A 27,350-nucleotide genomic window follows, 5' to 3' on the forward strand; every position below is an offset into this window, starting at 1 on the left:
GAGGGTGGGTGGCGAGAGTGTTCTCACCCGGATGGCCAGACGGGCCGTGGGGCAGTCAAGGTTCTTGGCTGGGAGCCGTAGTGACCCACGTGGGTGACGTGAGCACAATGGGCTTTCCCTGCAGGATCTTGAGCCCCACAGACTAGAAGAGACGCAGAGGACCAGGCGGAAACCACAGGACTCCGTGGGGCTAAGAAAGAGCATCTCGCACCAGAACGGGCTGATCAGGACGCTGCCTGGGAAAGTGACCTCCTCCGATCCCTCTTCTGTCCTTCACTTGCTCAAAACAGAGTTCAGGAAAGAGCGTGTAGGGGCCAGACTTAGACCAGCGCCCACCCCTCAGGAAAGCCGGGTGGAGACGGAGGACCTCAACCCTCAGCTTTCGTGATGGGATGTGTCACCAGGGGCTACCCCGCACCCCTCTTACCTGGGGGAGGAGTGATTCCCAAAAGGACGATTGGAGCTTCAGCGAGGGGATTCAATTGTGGGCAGCCAGAAATGATCCCTGTGCCACTTGGGACAGGACCACAGTGAGCCTTGGGTGCCGGGCTCATGTGAGCTTCCCCTATAGGGGCACCGGGGGGCAGGGGACACATGGTGTTTATGGAAAAGGCAGCTCTCGGGACTCTTGACCCCAACTGAAATGTACTCGTGGGGTTATTTCTTTTTACAATGAATATTTATCACTTTCATAGTAAAAACGATTTTTCATTTAGAAAATTAAAAAGCTACCGTCTCGGGGCTTCCCTGGGGGCGCAGTCGTTGAGAGTCCGCCTGCCGATGCAGGGGACGCGGGTTCGTGCCCCGGTCCGGGAAGATCCCACATGCCGCGGAGCAGCTGGGCCCGTGAGCCATGGCCGCTGAGCCCGCGCGTCCGGAGCCTGTGCTCGGCAACGGGAGAGGCCGCAACGGTGAGAGGCCCGCGTACCGCAAAAAAATAATAATAATACTGACAACAATTTAACGCTGTGCGTCCTCATTCCTACTGTGAAGCAGCGGCCTGGGCTCAGTGGAAGAGCTGGGGTGTGCTGAAGAGAAGTATCAACGGCAGCAGCTATGAAAGTCTCTCCCCAAGGTGAGTGAGGAGGCTGGAAGAGGGGGCGACAGGGAGGGGAGAAAGGAGGGGAAAGATCACCCAGTCCCCCATCCACCTGTCCGCACCACCTCCACACAGGGAGGCAAGATACAGAGGAGGGTGAGCGGCTGCAGTTCAACAAAGACCTGAGGTCCTGCCTCCACACTGCCTTCTTCAAGGCAATGATAAACGGACGACATTCTGGTCATTTTTCCCCACAAGGCCTAACATTAAGAACCATGTCCTTATTCGTTCCCAGCCAAGGTTGTTTGGTAACTGCATTAGTTTGTTCATTTATTCATTTCATAGATATTTATTGAAGGTCTACTATGTGCTAGAAATCCTGCAAGTGCTTGAGATGCAGCAATAAAACATACAATTCAAACATCTGCCCTTAAGAGCATATTGTCAAGTAGAAAGAAAGTGGCAAACGAAGACACAAAATGTAAGGGGTGTGTATCAGTTACATGTTACGTGTCGTCTCAGGTATTTTCAGCCCTACCGTCTCCCACTGTAGAAACTGGCTTATTGAAGGTCCACAGGTGTCCTATCACCTCCTATTCACCCCATCAGTGAGGGAGAGATCCCCCACCCTAAACTGCTGAAATAGCTAAACACACAACACCGAACACTGGACAGATGAGCCTGACAGCAGTTTATTAGTCACATATACTCAAAGCCCAGGAGGCAGGACACTCCACGTCAAGCAGAGCCACGTGGGGGCTGCACCTGGGAACAGAGTGAACAAGCAGGGGCTGTGGGACGCAGGCTTTGTAGTCACAAGAGGGTGAGGTTGTCCCTGGTTCCCATGGGAGGATGTTATTGAGTTATGTGAATAATTCCATGGGCCGGCAGGGAAGTGAAACCACAGGTGGTGGCAGGGCTGAGACCTGAACACCTGCCCTTGGCTCAAGGAATTTCAATGATGCTTCCACATTTCCACTAAACATTGGCATGTCCCTGAGGTTCTTCCACAAGAAGAAAGGATGGAGAAACTGTGTCAGAATCAACAAGCTGCGCCTGGATGACTATGATGCTTCCAATAAAAGTCTTTTTAACCTGAATTATCTGGGACATCTACCCTGCTTTCCCTTTCTCAGTCTATGCTGCTTTCATGAATCCTTGGACATAAATCCACATTTGCATCTAAGCCTTCTGTTTGTTTTCTTCTGCCCGTTGGAAGGAAGGCAAAGTAGGGGACATTTAATAACCTGCTTCCGCTCTCTGGTTCCATGATATTAATCTGACCACACAGGATCCTTAATGCTTCACCATCACAAAGACTCAGTTTCATACATGAATGAATCGATGTCAAATGGGAGGGGGGGCACGTGCCATGTTTTCCTGACACCTCTTAAATGCGGTCTTATTTCATATTGATACAGATCAGGGGCCGTGGGTCATGCTGACGAGCTCGTGAATTACCTGCTACTCACCAACAATACAAGGTCCTGTTTTCCTGATGGAGCAGTTGATGTTGATTGCAGAGGATGTCCGTGAACTTGAAATTGTTTTGATTGTTGTTTACCCGCCGGGGACCTTGAGCTTGAGACCTTCCTACTCCACACAGAGGTGCAGATGACACACATGGTGGGAGTACTGTCGAGAGACATAAATTAGAGCAACTAGAGTGAGATGGAGAAAGAGAAGGATGCGTTACTAATTGGGGCATCATTACAGGGCTTCTGAGAAGCTAAGAGAGATACAGCATCAACATCGAAACCCCAGAAGTGACAGGCAGAAGTGACCACATCTAGAGCCAGAGGCCATGAACATAACTGACAGGCTTTATGACCCTGAGGGGGGGGCAAAATCACTCTGACGTGACAATATGCTAAAGTGGGCGTTTTATTGTTTTCCAGAAGCTGTAATTTTCAGATGATGACTTCAGGGATCCTTTAAGGAGGATAACTGATTACCCGACAAAGAACTTGTAGCATTTCCTCTTTACAGTGGAAGAGAGAAAAAGCAACAACTCAGCTCTTTCAAGCCGAAAAGGAGCATTTTTCAGAAAAAACATTGCAAAGTTTATAACAATGGGAGCCGGAGGAAACACAAATACATCTCGCCTTCTTGACAAATGAGATTTAATTAAGAGACTCTTCATGCTAGAAAACAAAGTCTTGCCTGTGCCATGAAGGGAAAAGCGACAGGCTGAGGGGGAGGGTGTCGCTGACAAACAGCCCTGCGTCGGTCCATTAATTATTCACAAACGTCCTTGTGATGGAATTCCACTGCTTCACCTATTTTTAGTTAATTCTCTATTTTTTTACTCCAAATGCTACTTGTGTTAATTGATGAAATAGTTAATCCAGACCACAATAAGCACAGATGAAACAGAGAGGCTTGGGTTTATCCACTCGAGGAATTTTAATAATTTTACACTTTGCAGGGATGTAAAGCATGGGAACTGAAGGTATTTGCACAGAGATGCACCTGTGTCTCCCGGCTCCCCATGCAGACCTGCAGTTTAGTGGGATCTAAACCTCCCGGCCAGCTGGTGCTCGCCAGCCGACGCTCCCAAAGCTGGGGGCTTCCATTCTGACCCTTTCGCCATTCCCCCCAACCATGGTCCCTGTGATTCCAGGTGGTCCTGAGGCTTCTCCTCAAAGCCCTGCGTCAGGCTCAGTCCCAGAACAAGATACATTGCTGACTGACTCTGAGATCCCTGCTGGCCACGCCAGAGCTCCTTTCTGCATATTTCCTGACCATCTCTCTGATTTTCTCCTGAGTTGTGACCAAGGTCCTAAAACTGAGGTCTGCCATCCCACCCAGGTTCTGAGCTATGAAGCAGGCTGTGGTGGAGAATGAGGTGGAAAAGAACAGCCCTAAACAAGGAGAACCTCCCGTTACAACTGGAAACATCCAAAGAGGCAAATATGACCCCAGTCACACCCCTGTTTCAAACCTTCCAGAAGCTGCCCACAGCCCTTAGGATGGAGCCCAAACTCCCAGGCCCCTGCCCCTCACCAGTCCCACCTCCCACCACTCACCTCTGTGTTCACTGGGTCCCAGCCTTGGACACCAGGCTCCCAGCACCTCGGGGCCTTTGCACATGCTGTTCCCTCCTCCTGGAATGTTTCCCCACCCCCACCCCAATTCCTCACCTAGTTACCTGCAGCTCACCTGTCATGTCTCAGATGAAATGTCACCTCCTTGAGGGATTCTTCTGTGTCTGTCATTATCCCCGCAACCTGGCCCAGGGACCAGGTCAGTTCCCCCGAAGCTCCTCTCATGACACCACGGTGCCTTTCCTCCCCCACAAAGACCACATGTAATGACATGAGGTCTTTATTAGCTGAGGACAATCCAAACAGATAAAAAGCCATTTGAGGCAAATCCAATTAAATTAGGTATCAAAGCTTCATAGCAAATGTTTCGTAATTTAACAAATATGTATCTGGGATTTACTTTCGGCCAAGCGCTATTCTCAGTAACCTACACATGTTGAATTGCTCAATCTTCCGCACCATGGATACTGGTGCTATTATCCCCATTTACAGGCTAAGGATACTGAGGCACAGGAAGGCTGCCCAGCTAGTAATTGGCACCGTCAGAGTTCCTGCTCTCAACCACCTCTTCTGAACTAAAGGCCTTGTCTAGAAAAAATGAAACTAAATCCGATGACAAATAAGTTTTTATCTCATATTTAACAACGTGTAGGTGATAGTGGAAAATGTGCCTTAATTCTCAGAGTAATCAAAGAATGAATCAAGCACAAATTTTTTACATCATTTTTCTGATAAAACTGTAGCACGGTTGACATCCTTCCCTCCAGGCTTGGCTTTTGCAGCCTGATCAAAGGAGCCTCATTTTCAGAAAGACTCAAGGGCTTCTGGAGCCTCCCCAGGGGTCTCTCCCAACCCGCTCAGCCCTCATTCTCTCTTGAAGAGCCTGCTTCATCCTCATCCCTGCTGGCTTCTCTTCTCCAGGGTTAATTGGCCTGAATCTGCCAGATCCTCATTGTTTGTGACTTTGTGGGTGATTCCTTCAAGGAACACCCCCTGTGGTGTGACGATATGTACAAGCTCACCCGCAGCCCCACGGTGCCCCCCATCTCTGCTGTGAGACCCCCTAGTGGGGACCCGCCTGACCACTCATACTCAGTGGTGAGCAGAGGACAGACAGCTCTGAGAGCCAGCTGTGAAATGTACAGGAATTTTACTAACTGATAGCTTGGAATCAGCCATGGTAAGAAAATAGACACCATGGAAATCAGCAAACCAGGGTTTTTTTTTTCCTAAAGCACCAGTTTACAAACATACCACTGCAGTCTCATCTCATGTACAGCCCTGACTTTTGGGTGGAAATCCCTGTTATCAAATTTGGGCCCCCCCTCCCAGGGGCTCCCCCGTGCAGACCCACTTCACTAAAAGTGGGTCGTGAGCCCGGAACCCACTGTACTAAGACCACTTCTCCTCCTCTTCGCTCCATCCACTAACAGCCCCCTGGGTCTTTGTTCTAGGACAAAAATTCATGCTTTACACGGATGTGCCTTGAGGGCTCACTATGTGCCAGGAGCTGTCCTGGGTGCTGAAATTATTTGCCTCGGGGGCAGTCGGATGCTGGGTGGTTCTAAGATCTCAGACCCATGACTCTAGTTGAATTCACCTATCAGACAAGGAAAGGGGTGTTACAGTTGTGGGACTCGAGGGACATTGTTCCAGCTAATGATTAAGAACTCTCCAGACAATAGGGGCTTCTTAGACAATGGGTGAATTTCCAGGATGTCCGGCCCCCTTCCGAGAAGGAGGGAGATAACAAAATGTAAATAAGGTGTCTGTCAAAGACCAATCAGGCAGCTGGGGAGAAGGAGGGAGATAAACAAAATAGGTGTCTGTCAAAGACCAATCAGGCAACTGGGGAGAAGGAGGGAGATAAACAAAATAGGTGTCTGTCAAAGACCAATCAGACAGCTGGGGATAAGTTCCCTCTCTGGTCCGAGCCTAAGCCGGGGCCAATCAGCAGGAGAACACAACCAAATCTATAATTTACATGCGGGGAAGTGGGAACCTATAAAACTGACATATTCGCGCCCAAAAGGGGTTCCTTCTTCGACCTCCTGCGTGAGGACCAAGGAACCCCGGTGCACCGGCCTTCAATAAACCTCTTGCGTTTTGCATCGACTTCCGACTCTTGTTGTTTCCTGGGCGAGTCGAAACTCCTAGGAGACCGCGCAGGTCTAACACAGTTTGCAATAAATAGGCCTGTCCTTGAGGGTCAAGCACACACAAAAAGAAGGCGAGAGTCCAGCTCCGTGTACTATTCATCCTACCCTGAGGACCCACCTCTTCTGATCCCCACGGTGGCCAGTGGTCAGTCACTCCACCCAGTCCAGGACTGCAATGGGGGGGGTGGGGGGAAAGGAGGACAGGAGTCCCTCAGGATGATGTAACCTCAGAAAGGAGCATCTAAAATACAGTCAGGGGCTTCCCTGGTGGCGCAGTGGTTGACAGTCCGCCTGCCGATGCAGGGGACATGGGTTCGTGCCCCGGTCCGGGAAGATCCCACATGCCGCGGAGCGGCTGGACCCGTGAGCCACGGCTGCTGAGCCTGCGCGTCCGGAGCCTGTGCTCCGCAACGGAAGAGGCCACAACAGTGAGAGGCCCGCGTACCGCACCTAAATACATGATAAAATACAGTCAGACCCACCACCTTCAACTTGCTGGCTTCAACTGCCAGCAAACTGGCTCTACCTGCTCAGTCTGCTTTCACACACGGCAACCGCTGCCTTCCCAGACTGTTGTTACCTGGATCTCAAGAGACCCCAGACCCCAGGAGGTATGGACAGAGGGGTCAGATCTGCCGCAGCTGTTTGACTGTTTGATCAAGAGCCTCCTTGTTCTCCTTGCTCCAGTTTGTTCATGTCACACTTGACACGTCTTAGGCCCTGAATAAATATTTTCCTGAAGGAGTGACAGGAGCTTTGTTTTGGGAAGGTGCTGCAGGCTTTTGACTTCGGAGTGAGAATCGCCTTCAATAATCAAGAGATCTTCCGTTTTAATTCATTCATCGAACATATTGTTTCTTTCTGAGATGTTGATTTGATCCCTTTCTTAGTTTCTTTGTCCGTGAGGGAAGCAGACAGCGAATTGCCTGAATACGGAGCCGTTAGTGGAGCTGCCATGATTGGCTAATTTGCTTCTCTCTCTCCCGTAGCGCAATCAGAGAGTGTCTTCACGGGAGGCTGGTTACGCTATGGAGCATGTCCTTTCCTTCTGCAGCTGCGGGTGGCCTGGAGCGGGGGCGGGGGAGGGGCCGGGGAAAGGTGGAGCATATCCCCACCGTTCACCCCACAAAACATCCTAATTCTCATGCACCAGCCACTACATTGTAATACAGCAGAAGGCGGAAACCTGCGTGCATCCTAACAGTCTTAGGAGCTTTTCAAACGGGGAAGGAAGCCTCTTAGTTTTCCCGGACTTGCCCTCTGGGCCCGAGGTTTAGCCTAGGTGAGAGGTCCAGATGTCCTTACCGATGTTTTAGCCTAAAGGACACAATTCTTCCTGCTACAAAGCTTTCTTTTAAAAAACAATAAACCATGGTCAGGATTTTAGAAATCTCTATGCTCATATAACTTTTGGCCCTCTCTTCTTATGACTAATTGGTTTAATCGTATTTCTTTACTGGACATCATCATCTGAGATGACCAGTTTTTATTTTGTGGCCAAGGGACAGGTTTTTGACTTCTCTAAGCCTCAATTTTCTGGTCTTTTAAAGGTTATTGTTAGAAGCAGATGAATAATGTAGACGGATCTATCGCAGGGCCTGCCTCAGATGTGTTGATCAATAAATTCCTGCCTTCCATCCTTCCTGCCCTCCTTCCATCTCTCCTTCATTCCATCCTTTTTTTTCCTTCCCTCTCTCCCTCTTTGCCTTATTATCCTTCTCCTGAATGATAGGGAAACAATTGCTCTTCAGATCTGTCTAGACCTATCCTTTGGTTGGTAAAAGCAAATGGTGTGTGATTCCTCATGTCACACAGAGGCAGCTGCGATAGGAGCTGTTTTTACAGGGCAGGCAGAGGGTCACAGGCTTGTCCCCAACCACAATTCCTGTTCTCTGTCTGATTTGTTTTATTTTATTTTATTTTCCCCAACTTATTATTCTGAAAGATGTTACAGCTCCAGAAAAGTTTAAAGAGTAGCACAATGAACACCCACATATCATACCCTCTTTATCTCAGTCACCAGCTGGTAACACTGAGCCATGCTTCCTTCAGTCTCTGTGTGTATTATTTACAATATGTGTCTGGATTTTTTTTTCCTTTTTATTTTTGCCTAAATCATTTGAGAGTATGGTACAAACAACACGGTATTTCATGCCCAAACACTTTAGTGTAGATGTCATTAAAGAAATGATCTCCTGCAAAATGTCTAATCATTTTTACCCTCATAATATTTAATGTTGATGCAGAAATATAGTTTAATATACAGTCCAAGTTTAGAGCTTTTTCCCTTAATTCTGTAATCCTATAAACAATCGTACCTTGCCTTTGGTAGTCATGACTCATCTCCTAGAACAATGAACCCTCCTTTCTTGTTTTTCATGATTTTGACATGTTTTAAAGATTTTTGTCTTGTACCAGAAAGCTAGGAAGTACTCAAAGGAGGATGGGGATAAATCAAGGAAACAGAAGCTGGAATAAAGGGGCTCCTGAAACAGTGCATAAAACATGGACCAGCTTAAACTGGTTTTGCCTCCTTAAGTAGGTTGATTGAGTAATCAAACCTTGAGTTATTTTACAGAGACAGCACTGCGCATGTGCAAGATAGGAACCCACGTCTCCAGGATGACCTCAGAACCAAGAATCTTCAGTCTACAGAACTCAAAGAATAGAAATGTTGCCACCTGAGCCATTTACAAAGTAAGAGGCCCTTCAATAAGGAAAATCTGGCTTCCAGCAGCATGAGTAGCTTATACAGATTGATTCAAGACTAGCGAATCAGCTTCCAAGTTTGAAATTCCCCTATACCTTTAAATTTCCCCCTGAACCCAGGATCACAGAGATATTTGAGAGCCTTATGTTCCGTTTCCTTGCCAGTCAATCTCATAGAAAAAACTTTATTTTCCCGAAAGCTGGTGCCACAGTATTGGCTCCTATGTGTGTTGGGCAGCAAGCTATCACTCGGTAACAATTTTGGCAACAATTTTTGGCAGGTCTTGTGACTACCTGCCCAAGGCACTACAGTCCCCAGCAGAGTGTGCGCTCTCGTCACCAACCCTGAGTGGTCCATCAGACTGAATTTGTCTAGAGGGTTGGCTTTTGGGTTCCTGCTTCCCCCGCCTCCACAGTACTCCAGGCTCCTTGGTGCTACTTTCAATTTTGAGAGAAGAAACAGCTCCTGCTTCAAAGATCTTTTGGGTGAGTAACCTCGTTAAAATGTGCCTGTGCCTAAGTTATTTAATAACCTCATCAGGATTGTGGGTTAGAGGCCCACCCTGGGGAGATCTTGTTCAACTTAGAGGTCAAAACTTCGGGTTGGATTCCCAAGGCTAGGATCGTGGGTCAGTAGGCCCACCCCAAAGAGACTTTATGAAGGGTTTAGCTGCTGAGATATTCAAACCCTGGGTTAGAGTCCCAGGCCTTTGGGGTCTTTGTCTAGGTTATCTATGTCTGATTGTTTTATTTGGTAGGAATTGGCTAATTGTGGTTAACTATTGGATGACAGCAGCAAAACTTTATTGAAGCTGCTTTGTGTCATTTTGCTCTGGTCATCCTGAGAGAAAAACTTTCCAAAATGGGGAATGTCAACAGTACACCTGCTACTTTAACAGGAAGAGGAAAAAAGGAAGAAAAATGTGATTGTACCAGTCAATCTAAGGAATAGAGTAGGCACATTGGGCTTCCCTGGTGGCGCAGTGGTTGAGAGTCCGCCTGCCGATGCAGGGGACGCAGGTTCGTGCCCCAGTCCGGGAAGATCCCACATGCCGCGGAGCGGCTGGACCCGTGAGCCACGGCTGCTGAGCCTGCGCGTCCGGAGCCTGTGCTCTGCAACGGGAGAGGCCACAGCGGTGAGAGGCCCGCGTACCGCAAAAAAAAAAAAAATGCATTACAATATACATTAGGTACAGACAAATACTGTTTGCTTCCACTTATACCAGGTACGGAGAATAGTCAAATCTATAGAGTCAGAAAAGTACATCGGTAGATGCCAGGGACCAGGGGTGGGGAGGGGAATGGGGAGTCAGTGTTTAATGGGGACAGAGTTTCAGTTCAGGAAGCTGAGAAATTCGGGAGACGGATGATGGTGAGAGTGGCACAACAATGTGAATGTATTTAGTGCCGCTGAACTGTACAGATAAATATGGTTAAAATAGTATGTTTTATATTATGTGACTTTTACCACAATAAAAAAACATTTTAAAAAATAAATAAATGGGAAATAGAAGGAGTAGAATCAGTGAAATGGGAGCTAGGAGAAATCCTCTATTTCCAAATGGGTGGTCAGCACAGATTAAAAAGCACAGCTGCGTGTCTTTAGAGTGATTTAACGAAAGGCAGACATTAGAGAGAAACAAGACAGGTGGGGCAATGTTACTAGATGAACAGGTATTTAAGAAGGTTGTAATTAAGGCAGTAACGGGACAGATTTTATGTAATTATTTGCAGTTTAAATAAGAAATATGGTAGTCAAATTGGCCTACATTTAGGCAATTGTAAAGCAAAGTAAAAGTCTTCCAAAATGCAAAGAAAACTTGGTAAGAATTTTAGTGGACTTGCTGAAAATAGCCCTTAATTGTTACACATCTAGAAAGTGGCCTGAGAAGGTCAAAGTATTTTGAAGATGGAGATTGTTTCTAATGCAGGTAGTATCTAACCATCATTTGGATACAGGACTCTATCAGCAAACGTGTGCTTGGTTCTGTTTGTACCTGTCCCTGTTGATAACAATATGGTGGTTCTAGCTACGTGCTTTTATTTGGTAAATCTTAACATATTAAGTTCTTGGTGTTTCATGTGACCTCCTACTCTATATGGTATACTGGAGTTATGAAAAGGAAAATGTTTCTTTTATAACACTGCCTAGTCCCAAAGTCAGCTGGAGTTTGGGGGAAAATGGCCTGAAAATGGGTCTTGGAGTTATAATACTATTTTCCAATTAAATTTCTTTTGCAAAAGAGGAGAAAGGGGACAGAATTGATTTTTCTCCCCATTTCTTGCAAGGGAAGATCCTTTATACAATTGGACACATTTTGGGTTTTCCTCACTGAGAATTTTAACCCTCTTTTATATGAGCCAAACTGGCAGGGAGTTAGCCTTGAACTGCTTTTAGGTGTGTGTGTGTATATATATAAAAGAGGAAATTTTGCCAAGAGGGATACACACATTGGTGGTGCCAAAGGCCATGGGCTCTATGGAGGACTTGGGCTGAGTATATTCCGCCTGGAAATTGCCCAGACATCTAGATGAGCTTGTCTGTGATCTCTGCTGGGGAGGCAAATGTTTTGGTCCTCTACCAGGAGGACCAAATTGATTAAAGAAGATCAACTTCCTCAGAAAGGAAGTGAAGGTTTGGGTATTTCAACCTCTATGCTCTTGAATTCCTCTCTCAAGCTCATCTGGGTCTAAGGCTCCTCACTTTATTTTTCAAGGTGATGCAGTCACCTCTTCTACCCTCCTTCTCTTGGGGTGAGTTTTTCCAGGCGGCGAGTGAGACAGTCGGGGCTCTCATAGGCCCCTCTGCAATGATCAAGCCTGCCTTAAGTACATGGGGGAAACTGTTAGGAACCTCTGACCACATTGGCTACAGTCTTGGAACTGCTGGGATAGATTGCTTGGCGGTTGGGTACCATGTGTGATTTTTCAGGCCATGGTTCTCGACAACCACCTCTAATGGAAAGCTTCTCAGTGTTCCCTAAGTGAATCCTCAGACCCAGGCTGGTCTTCTTGGAGACTGTCCATTCTCCTTGGGGCTCCTCCAGGGAATTCGTACAGCCAAGTTGTGAATAGTTGCTACTACATTTGCTTGCTTCTTTCCAGAAACCTAACTAGGAGATGGAATTGGTTCCAAAATCCTAAGGTTCTTGCTCTCACACCTCTTGAGGCTGTTTGATTTCTCCCTGCATTTGGGGGGAGTAAGGGAAGGCCATGTTCTAGAGACTTGCAATCCATAGACTGTTCTCAGCTCTTGGGTTTGAAACCTAGGATCCTGACTAAGCCTTTGACCTAGGGGTTGCTAGCTCATGCTTTCTCCAAACCTCCATTCTCAGAGTGGCCAGCTAACCCCTCAGAACCAGCGCCAAGGTGGAAAGCACTTGAGGCGGAAGCCCGGGTGCTTCCTATAAGGGAATAAAGTGTGCTCTGAGACATAGATTGGCAAACCCTGGTGCTTTCCTTCAGCTCCCATGAATTCAAGGGTTTTCCAGGTGACGCCAACTTTGCTACATCACATGGACAGTGAGTTTCTGGTAAGACTGCTGGTTGACATTGGGCCCAATTCATGAAGGCGAGGAAGAGGCCCTTGCTAAACGTGGCTGTTCAGGCTCTTCCGTGGTTTTGCTGGCCAAGAAGTAAATTCTCTTGAGCGCTGCAATGCAGGAAACCCACTCATCCAACTGCAAAGCTCAGACTCCACTAAGGGTGTGTTTTTCTTCTGAGGATGGACGCCCACAGAGAGACCTCCTGGCTGTCCTACCACCAGCTCTGCCTTGCCCTGTGGCTATCCCTCTTCTAAGATCAAGAGAAGGCAGGGGGGCTTCCCTGGTGGCGCAGTGGTTAAGCGTCCGCCTGCCGATGCAGGGGACACGGGTTCATGCCCCGGTCTGGGAAGATCCCACATGTCGCGGAGCGGCTGGGCCCGTGAGCCATGGCCGCTGAGCCTACGCATCCGGAGTCTGTGCTCCGCAGCGGGAGAAGCCACAGCAGTGAGAGGCCCGTGTACTGGAAAAAAAAAAAAAAGAGAGAGAGAGAGAGAAGGCAGGTACAAGTAGTGGGCTTACAACATTCGACCTCAACTTGTGTAAATTATTTTGTATGTTTTTCAGCAGCAAAATGAAACTGGCTGTTCATCACAATGAGGATTTGCAGGAGGCATGTAGACCTATGGTTCAGGGGGAAGACCCTCAGAAAGAGCCTGTCTTGCCTGAGTTAGAGCCTAATGACCTCAACTTATTACATCTGCCTCCTCCTTGGGTGCCTCCTGCGGTTCCCCTACCATATGAAGGGGGAATCCCTGTGAGTAGCTGAGGCTTCCAACAGCCCTCCTCAGGCCACAGGTCCAGCCCGAGCCCTGAGCCCTTCCTTACGAGACAGTCAGAAGGAACCCGTCTCCCCTCCCCACACTGGCTGGGGTACTCAATTAAACCCAGGGAGCCCTCTGCCTCAAGCAGGGCAATATCTTCTGAGACCAATGCCTGCAGGTCTAGATGGTCAAGGTCAACCCAGGGGATGTGTATGTGTGCACTCCCGCTTTTCTACCTCTGAATCTATATAACTGAAAAAAAAAAACATTTAAAGCACAGCTTTCTATATGTGCCTGAATGCCCTATTTCTTTATTGGGGTAATATCTAACAAAATTAAATGACTTTCTCACCAGGGAAAAGTAGGCATTAAAAGTACTCCCGGACCAAGCCCATGCTCTCTGGGCTGTGCTGTTACAGTCAGGAGATGAGCCTGAACCACAAGCCCCTAAAATTCTAGAAAAGGTAAGCACAGAGGCCAGGAAGGGCCAAGACGGCTGACTGACCCAACAGTGGTAAAACTCTATCCAGGCACCAAAGCTCCAAATTTAAAGCAATAGCCTTTAAAGAGGCAGGTAAAGAACGGGATAAAGCCTCCGCTAACCACATTTCTTAAATGCCAGTTAATCCAATCTTGTCGATCCCCATGTAACATTCCAATCCTGCCCGTACAAAATCCCGGACTGGAGATAATCGTTGTACACAGGATTTGAGAGCCATTAGCCAGATTGTAGAAGATACACATCCAGGGGTACCAAATCCTTACTCTTCGCTTACAGCTTTATCTGGAAACTTGTGCTGATTTATAGTTCTGGACTTAAAAGATACCTTTTACCGTAAACCCTTAAGTCCTGAGTCTCAGGAACGATTTGTCTTTGAATGGAACGGTCCAGAGACTAATATAAAACAATCTTTTTGGATGGGACTCCCACAAGGATTTAAGAATGCCCCCATCATCTTCAGGGGAAGCATTAGTCAAGGACTAAAGTGATCTCCAATTCAATTAGGGAGTTGTACTCTGATAAACTACCTGCTAGTAAAACTAAGGAAGCTTCAGACCAAAACATAATCCTCACTTTAAAGTTTCTGGCCGACCAGGGGTATAAAGTCTCCAAGGGGAAAAGCACACATTTCTCAACCAAATGTAGAATACCCAGGATTTGGGTGATCAAGAGGACAAACTTCCTGGTGGATCAAAAGGAAGCGTTAGCTAGGGTGACTGTACCCACCACCAGAAGCCACTGCGAGGATTCATAGGAATGCCTGGGTCTCGTTGTATTTGGATTCCTGACTTTGGACTCGTGGCTAAACCACTACGGGAGGCCCTTAAAGGAAATGACAGTGAGCCATGAAGCTGGATGGCAACATGCCATAAGGCATTCGATAGAATCAAAAAGGCAAAGAATTGGAGTCTAGTCTAGCAGACCTGACCTGACTGATCAACCTTTTAGAAAATCTAGATATGGAAATGTTTATGAAAGGGAGCAGCTTCATGGATTGGGGACTCTAAGGCCAGGGATGCAATAGTAACTCATCAGGACGTTCTAGAAGCAGAAGCCCTCCCTCCAGTTACGTCTGCCCACAAGGCAGAGCGCAGAGCCCTCACAGGAGCCTGGCACCTTGGAGCTGAGAAAAAGGTGATCGTTTATACTGCTGCTAAGTATGCCTTCTCTGCCGTGTATGTTCACGGGACCGTAGGGAAAGAGATCTGATATCAGGAAGGAAAGAAAACCACGCAGAGGAGATAACTAACCTTATTAGACTGTCATAATGCCAGAGGAAGTAGCTATAGTACATTGCCCAAGCCACCTAAAGACTGATAGTTATATAGCTAAAGGAAATTGGCTGATCAGACTGCAAAGCACGTGGCCAGAACCAAAAGCCAGATCCTAAGGCCCTAGCTTTCATCCAAAGTGTGGACCTATCCCCGTTTAAGCCTCAGTATTCAGAAGTGTACTCTACAGACAGCAGACAGATGGGGGGTTTCATGCTGACTGTCAACTTCCATGGTGATCGGTACCAAACAACCAAAGAAGACTGGATGTATAAGATGTATAATAAACCGGGACAAGTGCTTATACTCAAGCATTTAGTGGAAAGAATTCCTACTCATCTGTATCACGGAGCCGTTTTGGGAGGGATGCAACCTTACACTGGCTACAGAAGTTTATTGCTGGCCCACAAACGCAAAGGACCATCCAAAAGGTGGCACAAAATAGAGACCATCCTAAAACTGGGCCGCCCCCAAGGATCAAAGCGGTGTAAACCCGAGGGAGAAAAACAGGAGATTGGTAAATAGACTTGACTGTTACACCAAGAGCCACAGGAAGTTAGACATCTGCTCGCATTTGTGGCCATCTTTGCAGGATGAGTCAAAGTTTTTCCATGCTGGACAGAGAAGGCTTCCAAGGGAACAGAGGCCTTACTAAGAGAAAGCATCCCTTGTTTTGGGTTGTCTCCTTCAATTCAAAGTGACAGAGGAGCTTTTGTGGCCAAGGTACTCAAGGGGTGTTAGGGACCCTCAGAATATAATGGAAGTGACATGCGTCATGGAGACCTCAGTCTATGGGAAAGACTGAAAAGATGGATCATATCTTTTTTGTTTTTTTTTTTTTTTTGCTGTACGCGGGCTTCTCACTGTTGTGGCCTCTCCCGTTGCGGAGCACAGGCTCCGGACGCGCAGGCTCAGCGGCCATGGCTCACGGGCCCAGCCACTCCGTGGCATGTGGGATCCTACTGGACCGGGGCACGAACCCGTGTCCCCTGCATCGGCAGGCGGACTCTCAACCACTGCGCCACCAGGGAAGCCCGGATGGATCATATCTTAAAGACAGTTGCCTAAATGTCAAGAAACCAGCTTAACTTGGGATAAGGTCTTACCAGTTGCCCTGCTTAGAGTAAGAGCAACTCCTAGAAACAAACTCTAATTGAGCCCTTATGAAATGTTATATAGGAGACCCTACCTTAAGAGTAAGTAGTAGTGCAGTCTTGAATGATCATATTCTAAAAGAATTATTGTGACATGTTTGCATGGATTCCCAAAGGAATAAGGTCTGTTTTTGAAGGACTGTTATAATTAGACATCATACTTCTGTGTATCTTGTGTTAAACCTCTACTCATCAAATCTTGTACTTGGCTGTCTCCTAGATTTAAAAAGCGTTCCCCCACTTGCATGATGATTGCCCAAGACTTAAGAGTTCAGGGTGGGACTCACAAATATTTACAATTAAGTGCAAAACAACCTCATTTCTCTTATAAAAAGCCACACCTCCAGGACTTCCCTGGTGGCACAGTGGTTAAGAATCCGCCTGCCAATGCAGGGGATACAGGTTCGTAGCCCTGGTCTGGGAAGATCCCACATGCTGTGGAGCAACTAAGCCCATGCACCACAACTACTGAGCCTGTGCTCTAGAGCCTGCGAGCCACAACTACTGAAGCCTGCGTGCCACAACTACTGAAGCCCAAGTGCCTAGAGCCTAAGCCACCACAATGAGAAGCCGACGCACCGCAACAAAGAGTACACCTGCTCACCACAACTAGAGAAAGCCCGTGCACAGCAATGAAGACCCAACGCAACCAAAAATAAATAAATAAAATAAATGTATTCTTTTTAAAAAATCCACACCTCTAATTAGCAGGAAGCAGCTAGAGAAGTCATAGCCCTTATTTCCCTCAAGATTGAGGAATATACAAAGAAAAAGGAATGGAAACGGCTCATAAAACATTGACCAGCTTAAACTGGTTTTGTCTCCTTAAATAGGTTGATTAATCAAACTCTGAGTGATTTTACAGAGACAGCACTGTGCACATATAACACAGGAATCCATGTCTCCAGGATGACCCCCAAACCAAGAATCTTCAGTCTGCAAAACTCGAAAGAAATGTTGCCACCAGAGCCCTTTAGGAAGCAAGAAATCCTTCAATGAAGAAGATCTAGCTTCCAGCAGCACGAGTAATTTACATGGACTGATTTAAGACCAGCCAATCGCCTTCCAATTTGAAATTCCCCTAACCCCTTAAATTTCACCCTGAGTCAGAGAGACAGAATTGAGCCTTGCCTCCTGTCTCCTTGCTGGTTGAACAAGCAATAAGGCTCTTTCCTTTCTCAAAAGCCAGTGCCACAGTCCTGGCTTCCATGTGTGTCTGGCAGTGAGCCCTTGCTGGGTAACACTCCCACTGGTGGCCAAATTTAGGAATATTTGCACATAAAACAATTATAGGAATGGATGTGAATACGTGGACTAAAAAACATCCTAGTCCATAGTGATCTGAAAATAGTGATTAGGAGAAGAGACCCTTCTCCTTCATGGAGGAAGGCCAGCTAATAAATGTACAAGGGTTGAAAGAGGTGGAAAGTCATTATTTGCAACTATCAGTGTAATCAACCTTAGTGCAGACCATCAGTGAACCCCAAAACCATTGGGGGAAAGATTTGGGGACATCCTTGGATAGCCACAGGATCCCAAGGTATCACGTTACTTCGCAATTACAAAGGGGAAAAGGATCCTTTACAACAGAGACATCTGGTGAACACCACCTTAACCAAGGACTCAAACCTGACATCCCAATGACAGATGAATGGACATTATGAGGCTCCCTCCCTGAGATGGGCTGGGCACAGCCTCCCTCTGCAGAAATCTCGGCCTTAATCTACCGGGAAACAGTCACACTCACCCATTCTGTGGGACGTCCTACAGGCCAGTGGGCCGGCTCCTGTCTGACCTCGCCTGGGCAGTCCACAGACACTCCCTGCTTTGAGCTCTGCCTCGTGCCAGGCCCTGTGCTGATGCTGGAGATGCAGAGATGGAACCTTGTCCTTCAAGGATGGAGACGATGCTCAGGAGTCCGTGTCCGCGGGGCCTCAGGCATTTGGATGACCTTGAAATGATTTCTAGATAACTGCAACTTCTCCGCCAAAAGGAAAAAGGAAAAATACATATAGTTGTTGTTTTCTCCTCTGGATCAAACCAGACGGGCTGGTTTCAGAATCATCTGTCACTAGAGAGGCGCACTCAGGAGCAATCTGTGGGCCCTTGGTCACCCCATCAAGCGAGAAGGCTGGGGTAGCTGGGACCGTTACCATCACGGCTGCCATCAGGATCTGTGGCTGTGACATCATCACAGGGCATCAGCCAGGCACCCGCTGGAACAGGAGCTTCTATCAGCGGGTCCGAGCCCCTCTGCAGCGCCGCTGCTGTTGACAAAGCGGACTTGGCCACAGATGGCAGCAGCCTCAGAACCAGCCGCGAAAGCAACGGGAGGAAGGTCTGCAAAATGACAGAGTCAGATCATCCGGTCTAGAACCGGGGATGTTTAAGGGTTCTCAATCTCCTGCTCTACAGGCAGATCTCTGAGCCTTCACTCATTCCTTCTGCACATATGTCAGGAGGACCAACTATGTGCCAGGCACAGCTGAGGTCCCTGGAGATGCAGCAGAGAACAGATAAAGACCCAGGCTTCGGGAGCTCGTGATCTACAGAAAGAGATAGATAGTGAGTGACAGCTCAGGACAGTGTGCACAGCACGCAGCAGTGTGGCATGTCCCCTCATTCCTCACCATCTGCTTATACTGTTTCCTTTAGCTAGGATGCCCTCCCAGCACATCTGCATGTCCAAATCCAACTCATCCTTCAAGGACAGTTTAGCCTGCTCTTCCCACCCCTAGGATCCCCCATCACCACTGCCCAATGAGCTTCCCAGCTGAAAATAAAATATTTTCTCCGAGCAACCAGAGCAGTCCCCTGGTATTTCTCTCCCCTCTCGTAGATTATAGTTGCTTTGTGTAAAAGAGTCCTCGTCTTCCAAATCGTTATCAACTGAGTCCCCAGAGTTATTACAAAGTTGTATAGAGCAACGAAGCCATCACAGTCCAAAAGTGCCCACTAATGAACTGACAGCTTATAAAATCTCAAGTCCACCCCCGCCGATTCACACCAGCCTGTCTCCCCTGTATCAGCCACAGCCATGTCCTCACAGGCCAGTGTCTCTGAGGATGACACAAAAACATCTACCTACATAATGTAAGTAAATGAGAACCAGTTTCAAAGTGCAAACGCAAATTTGCAAAGGCTACAGCCTTTCATGAATTTCATGAGTGTTGGGTGAGAACAGCTTGTGAAGCCATGGATACGTGGCAACAGGGCAGTTAGACCAGTTAACAATGCACCAGCCGATGAGTGCTTTCAAAGAGAGTTATTTGTGCTATGAAGGAATTAAGAGTCCTTTGGGGAAATCAATCAGCCCTGAAATATTTTGCAAAACTGAACTTCCTTTGTTCAAACTGACCATGAGATGTGAGGTGCAGGAAAGTTGCAGGAAAACGACACCTCTCGAATCAGTACTTCATTCTCTGTTGTAAGTATCAGTGGATGGTTGCAATTAAAGCATCGGTTTTGTTAAGTGTAAGAAAATATACTTCCTTTAAAACTTTCCATTTGACTTTTGAAGTTAAAGTCTCAATCACACCCTCCTTCCCCTCATTTATTTTGAGTTTTGGAGTCCCTGTCCTCAGTAAGTTCACTTGAAGGGAATACTTTTCCTGGTTGACAAGGACCTCCCATGCTTATCTCCTATTCCAACAAAAAATAGTGAACATAGAATGGACATTGTTCTTCAGCCTTGAACATAGTGGATGCCAACTAATGTGAAATGGACAAAAAAACCAACCTGAAGCATTCCAGTTCGCTCTGCTTACTCAGGCTGGTTAAAGAGGAAAAAGTTCATACCCAAGACTTACCATCCTGTGGAGAAAACAGAATTCAGGGCTCTGGCAGGGCTGCTTCTCTGGCTGAGCCCCCCCAAAACTACCAGGAAACATAAGAGGACAGTTTGAATCCCTTGGAGGCTGAGCTGTTTAAGAAACGATGCCAGCAAAACAGGTTTCCCCCATGCAAGAGAATTAAAGTTAAATGGATCCCATCTCATGCCTCACATAAAGTTAAATTCTAATGAGTTAAAGACTTCATTGTGAAAAGTAAAAAATCTTAAAGAAAAGGTAGGATAACGCAAGTTACAATATAGAATCTGTAAAGGAGAACTTACAGATCAAGAATGGGAATCCAGAAGGTAAAAAAGAAAAAGACATATTTGAATAATAAATTTTTGTTTCTTTGTTCATTTGGTTTTTGTGGCTGCACCGCGCATCTTACAGGATCTTAGTTCCCCGACCATAGATCGAACCCATGCCCCCTGCAGTGGAAACGCGGAGTCCTAACCACTGGACCACCAGGGAATTCCCTTGAATAATAAATTTTGTACGTATTCTATAAACAGTCTACATATAAACTATACGTCTCAAATTATGTGCGAAGCAAATAATAAAGGATTAATTTCTATAGTCTACAGAGCACTCTTAAGTTAATCAGAGAAAGGGACAAAGGTTATAAAGAGACCATTTGCTCTTTCCAGAAGTGCAAATCCCAATATTAAAAGGAGAGAAGAAAAAAGAAAAACAGTAAAGGAAAGAAAGGAATAAGGAAAAGATGTTTGAATTCACTAGCAGTCAGGACATTTCATATCCAGCTGTGAGTTATGACTGTACTTAGAAGACTAGCAAAAATTTTAGAGGGCTATAAATCTCATTGCTAGCTGGGCTATAGAGGTAAGTGCACTCTCCTATACTCTAGTAGAAATGTGGAATATTAGTCCTTTCTGAAGGTAGTCTGGCAATATTTAGTACATTTTTTTAAAAGTACAAACACTGTATGTATACACCAAGCTCTTGAGCTACTGGAAATCCATCCTATTTGTACCAATAGGTACAGAAATACTTCCTGTAGCATTATTCAAATGGCACAGAACCAGAAGCAAACAAATTCCCTTTTCTGGAGAAGTAGCTGAGTACTTTGCAAATATATCCATCCCGTGGAATATTGCAGAGCCATGAAAAGAATGAACTTTAATTGCAGCTATAGGGAGGACTTGAAAGTTTCTGCAAGTTATTGAGTAAGAAAACCAAGATGCAAAAAGTGTGTAACACCATTTATGTAAAACAGTGACTCCCCACTCCCCCCAAAATGCCCTTTACCATCTGTGTGTGTGTGGAAGAGATGCACTCTGTAAGATTATGCGATTGTATGAGTGCAAAGGGAAACATGGAAGGATATGTATTTTGTTTTTTTAATACAGATTATCTTTGGAGATGGAGATAGCAGAGGTGAGGGCAAGTGGGGAGGAAAGAAAGTGTCCACCGTAGGCAGCGTGCCCCGTGTGATCCCATTCATGTGTAAGTACGTGTGTATACATAATAATGCCAACAAATAATAACCCATCTGGACTCAAGGTGAGGAAGGTGAACCCAAGTCTTTATCTGCCTGAGACGATGAGGAAGCCATAAATGACAAGGGAATCTGAGCCAGGTCTCAAAAGATAAATGAGGTTTTGACAAGCAAAGATGGCGTCAAGAAAGAAAGATGGAAAGAGTTCCTGGCAAAGAATCCTTTTAAATAAAGGATTTGGAGAAGAGAGAGTGTTTTATTCATTCTACAAAATTTATTGGAGCCTATGTGGTAGGCGCAATTCTAAGACGGCACCCAAGACTTCTGCCCTTAGTGTGTACACATCTTAGTGTATAACATCCTACCGTTCAGTGTGGGTGGAACTTGTGAATAGACGGGATTTCACTCCCAGGATTATGTGTATATGGCAAAGATGAAGAGATTTTGCAGATGTAATTAAGGTCCCTATCAGTTGAACCTGAATGACTCAAAAGAGAGATGACCCTAGGTGGGTCTGACCTAATCAGATGAGTCCTTTAAAAGAGAGCCTAGGACTTCTCTAAAGGGAGAGATTTGAAGCCAGAGAGGTGCTCTCCTGCTGGCCTTGAAGAAGCAAGCTGCCATGAGTTCTATAACTACAAGGAAATTCATTCAGCCAACAACCACGTGCACTTAGAAAACCCTGTGCCTCAGATGAGACCCCAGTCCCCTCTAACACTTTGTAGCCTTTGAGACCCTGAGCAGAGGTTTTCAAAATCGAGATGTCTTTCTTTTCATACACTTTCAAAATATCTGTATTTCTTTTTATGGTTGCCTGCTATTTGGCAGGGAGCACGGATTTTCCATTAATGGCAATGACAGAAAGTTGCTTTTAAAAATCAGCTTTTTTGCAGTATAATTGCATGCAATAAAAGGCACCAATTTTAAGTGAAAATTTTGAGTTTTGACAAGTGAACGCAGTTATGCAACCACCATGACAACCGTGATATAGAACATCCCATCACCCCAAAAAAGGTCCCCCCTGCCCTTTTACAATCAATCTCTTCCCCCAACTACTAGACCCAGGAAGCCATTACTCTTTGTCACTTTGATTTTGAGTTTTATAGAAATGTGTGTACATGAAATCATACAGTACATAGTTTTTGTGTCTGGCTTCTTCACTTAGTACCTGTTAATGGGCATTTGTGTGTTTCAATTTGGGGTTATTATGAATAAACCTCCTGTGAACATTTGATGACCAATCGTTATGTGGACGTATGTTTTCGTTTCTTTTGCATAAATACTGAGGAGTGAGAATTTAAGTCAAACGATAAGTGTGTGTTTAGCTTTATAAGAAACTGAAACTATTTTTACATAGCAACAATACCATCCGAATTACCACCGGAATTGTAGGAGTGTTCCACATGCTCCAAGTACTTGCCCACACTTGGTCTTGTCAATCTTTCTCACTTTAACAATATAATTGGGTGCATAGTGGTATCATATAGTGATTTTTGCTTTGCATCAACAAAGATGTTAAGCATCTTTTCACGTGCTTAGTCCCATTCATATATCATCTGTGGTGAAATGTCTGTTCAGATCTTTTGCCCTTTTATTATCAGGTGCTTTATCATCTCAATATTGAGTTGGCCCCCATAGTTGCCACCATCTAATGTGACTTCCATTAAAATGTCACACTGCATGGCAAAAGGGACTTTAATTGTATTGGAGTATAGTTGTTACAATGTTGTGTTAGTTTTAGGTGTACAGCAAAGTGATTCAGTTATACATATACATATATTCATTCTTTTTTAGATTCTTTTCTCATACAGGTTATCACAGGATACTGAGTAGAGTTCCCTGTGCTATACAGTAGGTCCTTGTTGGTTATCTATCTTATATATAGTAGTGTGTGTATGTTCATCCCAAGCTCCTGATTTATCCTTCCCCCCACCGTTTCCCCTTTGGTAACGATAAGTTTGTTTTCAATATCTGTAAGTCTTTTTCTGTTTTGTAAATAAGTTCATTTATATCATTTTTTTAAATTAGATTCCACATGAGTGATATCATATATTTGTCTTTGTCTGTCTGACTTACTTCAATTAGTATGATAATCTCTAGGTCCAAATTGCTGTAAATGGCATTATGTCATTCTTTTTTTTAATGTCTGAGTAATATTCCATTGTATATATGCACCACATCTTTTTTATCTATTCCTCTGTCGATGGACATTTAGGTTGATTTCACGTCTTGGCTATTGTAAATAGTGCTGCTATGAACATAGGGATGCATGTATCTTTTCAGATTATGGTTTTCTCCAGATATATGCCCAGGAGTGGGATTGCTGGATCATATGGTAGCTCTATTTTTAATTTTTTAAGGAACCTCCATACTGTTCTCCATAGTGGTTGTACCAATTTACACCCCCGCCAGCAGTATAGGAGAGTTCCCTTTTCTCCATACCCTCTCCAGCACTTATTATTTGTAGACTTCTTGGTGATGGCCATTCTGACCAGTGTGAGGTGGTGCCCCACTGTAGTTTTCATTTGCATTTCTCTGATAATTAGTCACGTTGACCACCTTTTCATGTAAAAGGGACTCTATAGAAGTAATTAAGTTTACTAATCAGCTGACCTTAAAGTAGGGAGGGTGTCCTCGGTTATCCAAGTGGGTCCAATGTAATTACATGAGCCCTGAAAAGCGGAAGACCGAAGGCATGGAGAGGCAAAGCACGAGGAGGACCTCGCCCACCATTTTGCCCACTTGAGGATGGTAAAGACCACATGGAAAGCATGAGGGGGAAATGAGTTCTGCCAGCAACCAATGAACTTGACAGAGGATCCCGAGTTCCAGAAGAGAATCACAGCCTCCGTCAATACCTAGATTATAGCTGGTATGACCCTTCACAGAGAACCCAACCATCATGCTGGACTCCCGACTTCCAGAACTAGGAGATAATAAATAGCTGTTGTTTTAAGCCATTAAATTAGTGGTAATTGATTAAATTACCGTCTCTCTACTAAAAGCAAAAAAACTCACAAAAGTTAAATTAAGAGATCGACATGTTTCAAGAAAAAACATAAGTGCATTTGTGCATGTGGAATTGAAGGATTTACCATGTATTTACTAAGCAAACAAAACGCACTCGTGTGAAAAGCTACAGCCCACCCGCCGTCTTCACACACACCTCCCACCCGGCCCCAGAGGCATGTGAATGTGTGACTCCAGTTTCCAGAGTCTCTGGACACTAATTTCTCCTCTTCTCTGCTCTCACGATGAGACCAGGAATCTTGAGGTCCTTCATTCAGGGAAACCTACTCACAGTTTCCAAAAGACGTCATCCCAGCGGGAGCCAAGTCTCTATTTGGAGGTGTTCTCTTCCATTCTTTGTTGCTTTTTCCTTCTTGGACCCGGGCAGCAACTCAAGCCTGCCCGCTTCCCCAACATGTTAACACAGACAGCCTGCTTCCCCAACTAGAGAGGCACATGCTAGCTTAATTACAGCGAGGGAGACTCAGTTGCTATTGAAACAGTCGAGTGATAGACAAAACCCTTCATTTGGGAGGAAAATTAGTTGTACACAAACAGGAACACATTTCATCTTGAATTAAAAGCTGCGACACTCCCTTGGCAGAGAACTCGGGCTATTTGTTTTCTTTTCTGCCTCCGTCTCCTCCCCTGAGGGAGTTTCTTGGCAATGGGCCGGGCTTTGAGGCCCCACGAGGGTCCCTCCTGTAATCTCCCTTCATCGGCCAGCCGTCCTCTTGCCTTTGTGGAAGCTTCAGTTGCCCCAGCCCACCTGGAGCGGGACCCTCCCTCCCAGCCCTGTCCCTTCCTGTGCCCGGTCCCCTCCCCGCAGCCCCTGAAGAGTAAAAACTGTCAAGTCAGGGACAGCTGCTCCGCCCGGGGGGCCCGGCTCCTGGAGGTGAAAGAAGGGTTAAACGTGATGAATAACAGCGAAGGCGACACACGCGGGGAAAGTGCTCGCTTTAGCCCAAACTCCCGGATCGATCGAGAGGGCCACAAAAAACGAAATCATCCATCTTCCACCCACTAAAGAGGAGCCCGCTGCGGCCAGTTGGAAAAGGGCAGCGAGAGACGTCCCGCCTCCGCCTTGCAGCGATTCGTGCTCTGGGATGTCCCTGCTCCCGCTGCCCAGCGAATCCCCGGGCCCCTGGGGACCGTGCCCAGCGGACGCCCCACAGAGGTCTTCCCTGAGGAAGAGGGGTGGCCAACAGCCCAACCCCACCCACAGGGGCCGGGTGGTCCCTGACCCCATAACCTGCTAACTCATTTATAGAGGGAAGGGAGGGTCTCAGGTCCCTCTGACCATGGGAAGATGTGTACCTGTGACAAGACCCACTCAACCAGAAGCATTCCCATCTCCCATCTGCTCCAAGCCCAGCATGAGTGACCGCACAGGACAAGGTAAAAATCTCAGCCTTCAAAATACGATACCCCGACCCAACCTGCGCTCTCCGCCTCCGTGACCATTGTCTGCTCCAGACCACCATCAACTGCATCATTTCTCCAGCCTCTGAGTTCTCCCTGCTTGTGCCTTTGCGCTGCTCTCACCCACTGCTGCTGCGGGGCTCCTGCCTGAACGTCAATCAGATCACGTCCCTCCTTTACCAAAACACTCCTCCAGCTCCCAGCTCCCTGGAAGGAAAAGCTCTTGCCATCTCAACCCCCATCACCTCTGACCTCATCCCCGCATCTTCCCCTCAGCCACCCGTTCCAGCCACCCTGGACTCAGGTTATTTGCTTTTCTTCAAACAGAAAAACAAATGTTGTTCAACAGAACAAATATCTGTTGTTCAACAGAACAAATATTCGGTCTGTGTCATCCTCCTGAGTGAAAAGGAGCTGGTACGGTGTTTCCCAAATGCAGCACATGCACCTCCAAAGATTGTCCGGATGCTTCTCAGATGAATGTGCTTTTTTTTTCAACAGTGTAAGAGTATTCAATGTGTATTAGACCATGACATGTATGAATAAAAAGTTTAAGTGAAGAGATTTAAAGATAAATAATAGAAGAGATGATATAATGCAAATGATAAAAATCATGAAGGTAGCTTCGGGATGCCTGAAGTTTGGGAAACTCTGTTGCAGGAGAAAATTCAAAACTCTGGGAACCTGTGGGCTTGGATACACACCCTCCCTCTGCCACTTGCTGGCCACACTGAATGGCTTGCTTGGACCTCCAGCCCCTCATCTGTCACATTAAGAGGTTGCAAAAGCTCTGTGGTTCCTTCGCCTACAAGTCCCAAGACTGAGGATGGTTGGGTCATGGATTCCAGAGGCAGTGCGTGGACCAGGGTGCCCCACTGTTGGTGCTGCTGAGACCTCCTGGGGGTGGCCCTGGAAGTGTCCTTTCCACACCTGGTCCCCAGCCCTCCCTGTGCCTGAGAACATCCCGTGGAGCTGTCCCTTGAATCCGTGTTTGTGTTGAGGTGGGCATCTGTCACTTGCAGCCAAATGGCCTTCATGGATTTAAGTGACTCCAGGCTCTCACATCTTCCTTGATCACTGTCTAGAACAGGTCCCTCCAGCCTTGCCAGCTGCACTTTTGCACGTCTTCTTTCTCCTTCTGGGATCCCCTTCCTCATTCTTCCACCATCCCCGTCTAGTCCAGCCCACATGTCTGCTCCTCTCTGGAGATCTCCTTGACCTCCCTTCTCTGGACCACATGGCATCTGCAATCCTGGATGGGCACACCTGAGCAACTCTGCCCAGCAAGGCTCTGCTTCCCCACGGAACTGACCGACTACAACTGCAGTCTGGGTGCTGTCACTGCGCCCAGCCAGGGGCTGGGGGACACGAGACTCCTCCCTCTGTTGATGGGGGCGGCTAGACAACCTACGTTGGTTTACTCATCCCAAGACACTCCATCTT

The 27,350-nt window shown here is 46.5% G+C and overlaps 1 long non-coding RNA gene across 1 annotated transcript; it reads right to left on the reverse strand.

Annotated features, from left to right (window-relative positions):
- Nucleotides 1-1,704: 1,704 nt before the first annotated feature.
- Nucleotides 1,705-25,469, reverse strand: LOC307198168. Its single transcript, XR_013831572.1, has 4 exons — nucleotides 24,778-25,469; nucleotides 17,935-18,733; nucleotides 4,202-4,373; nucleotides 1,705-2,674 (listed from the first exon to the last, which is right to left on the reverse strand). It is a non-coding gene; the product is annotated as an uncharacterized lncRNA (long non-coding RNA).
- Between the last annotated feature and the right edge of the window lie 1,881 nt (nucleotides 25,470-27,350).

Source organism: Stenella coeruleoalba, assembly GCF_951394435.1.
Source record: "Stenella coeruleoalba genome assembly, chromosome: 15".
Lineage (NCBI taxonomy): Eukaryota > Metazoa > Chordata > Mammalia > Artiodactyla > Delphinidae > Stenella > Stenella coeruleoalba.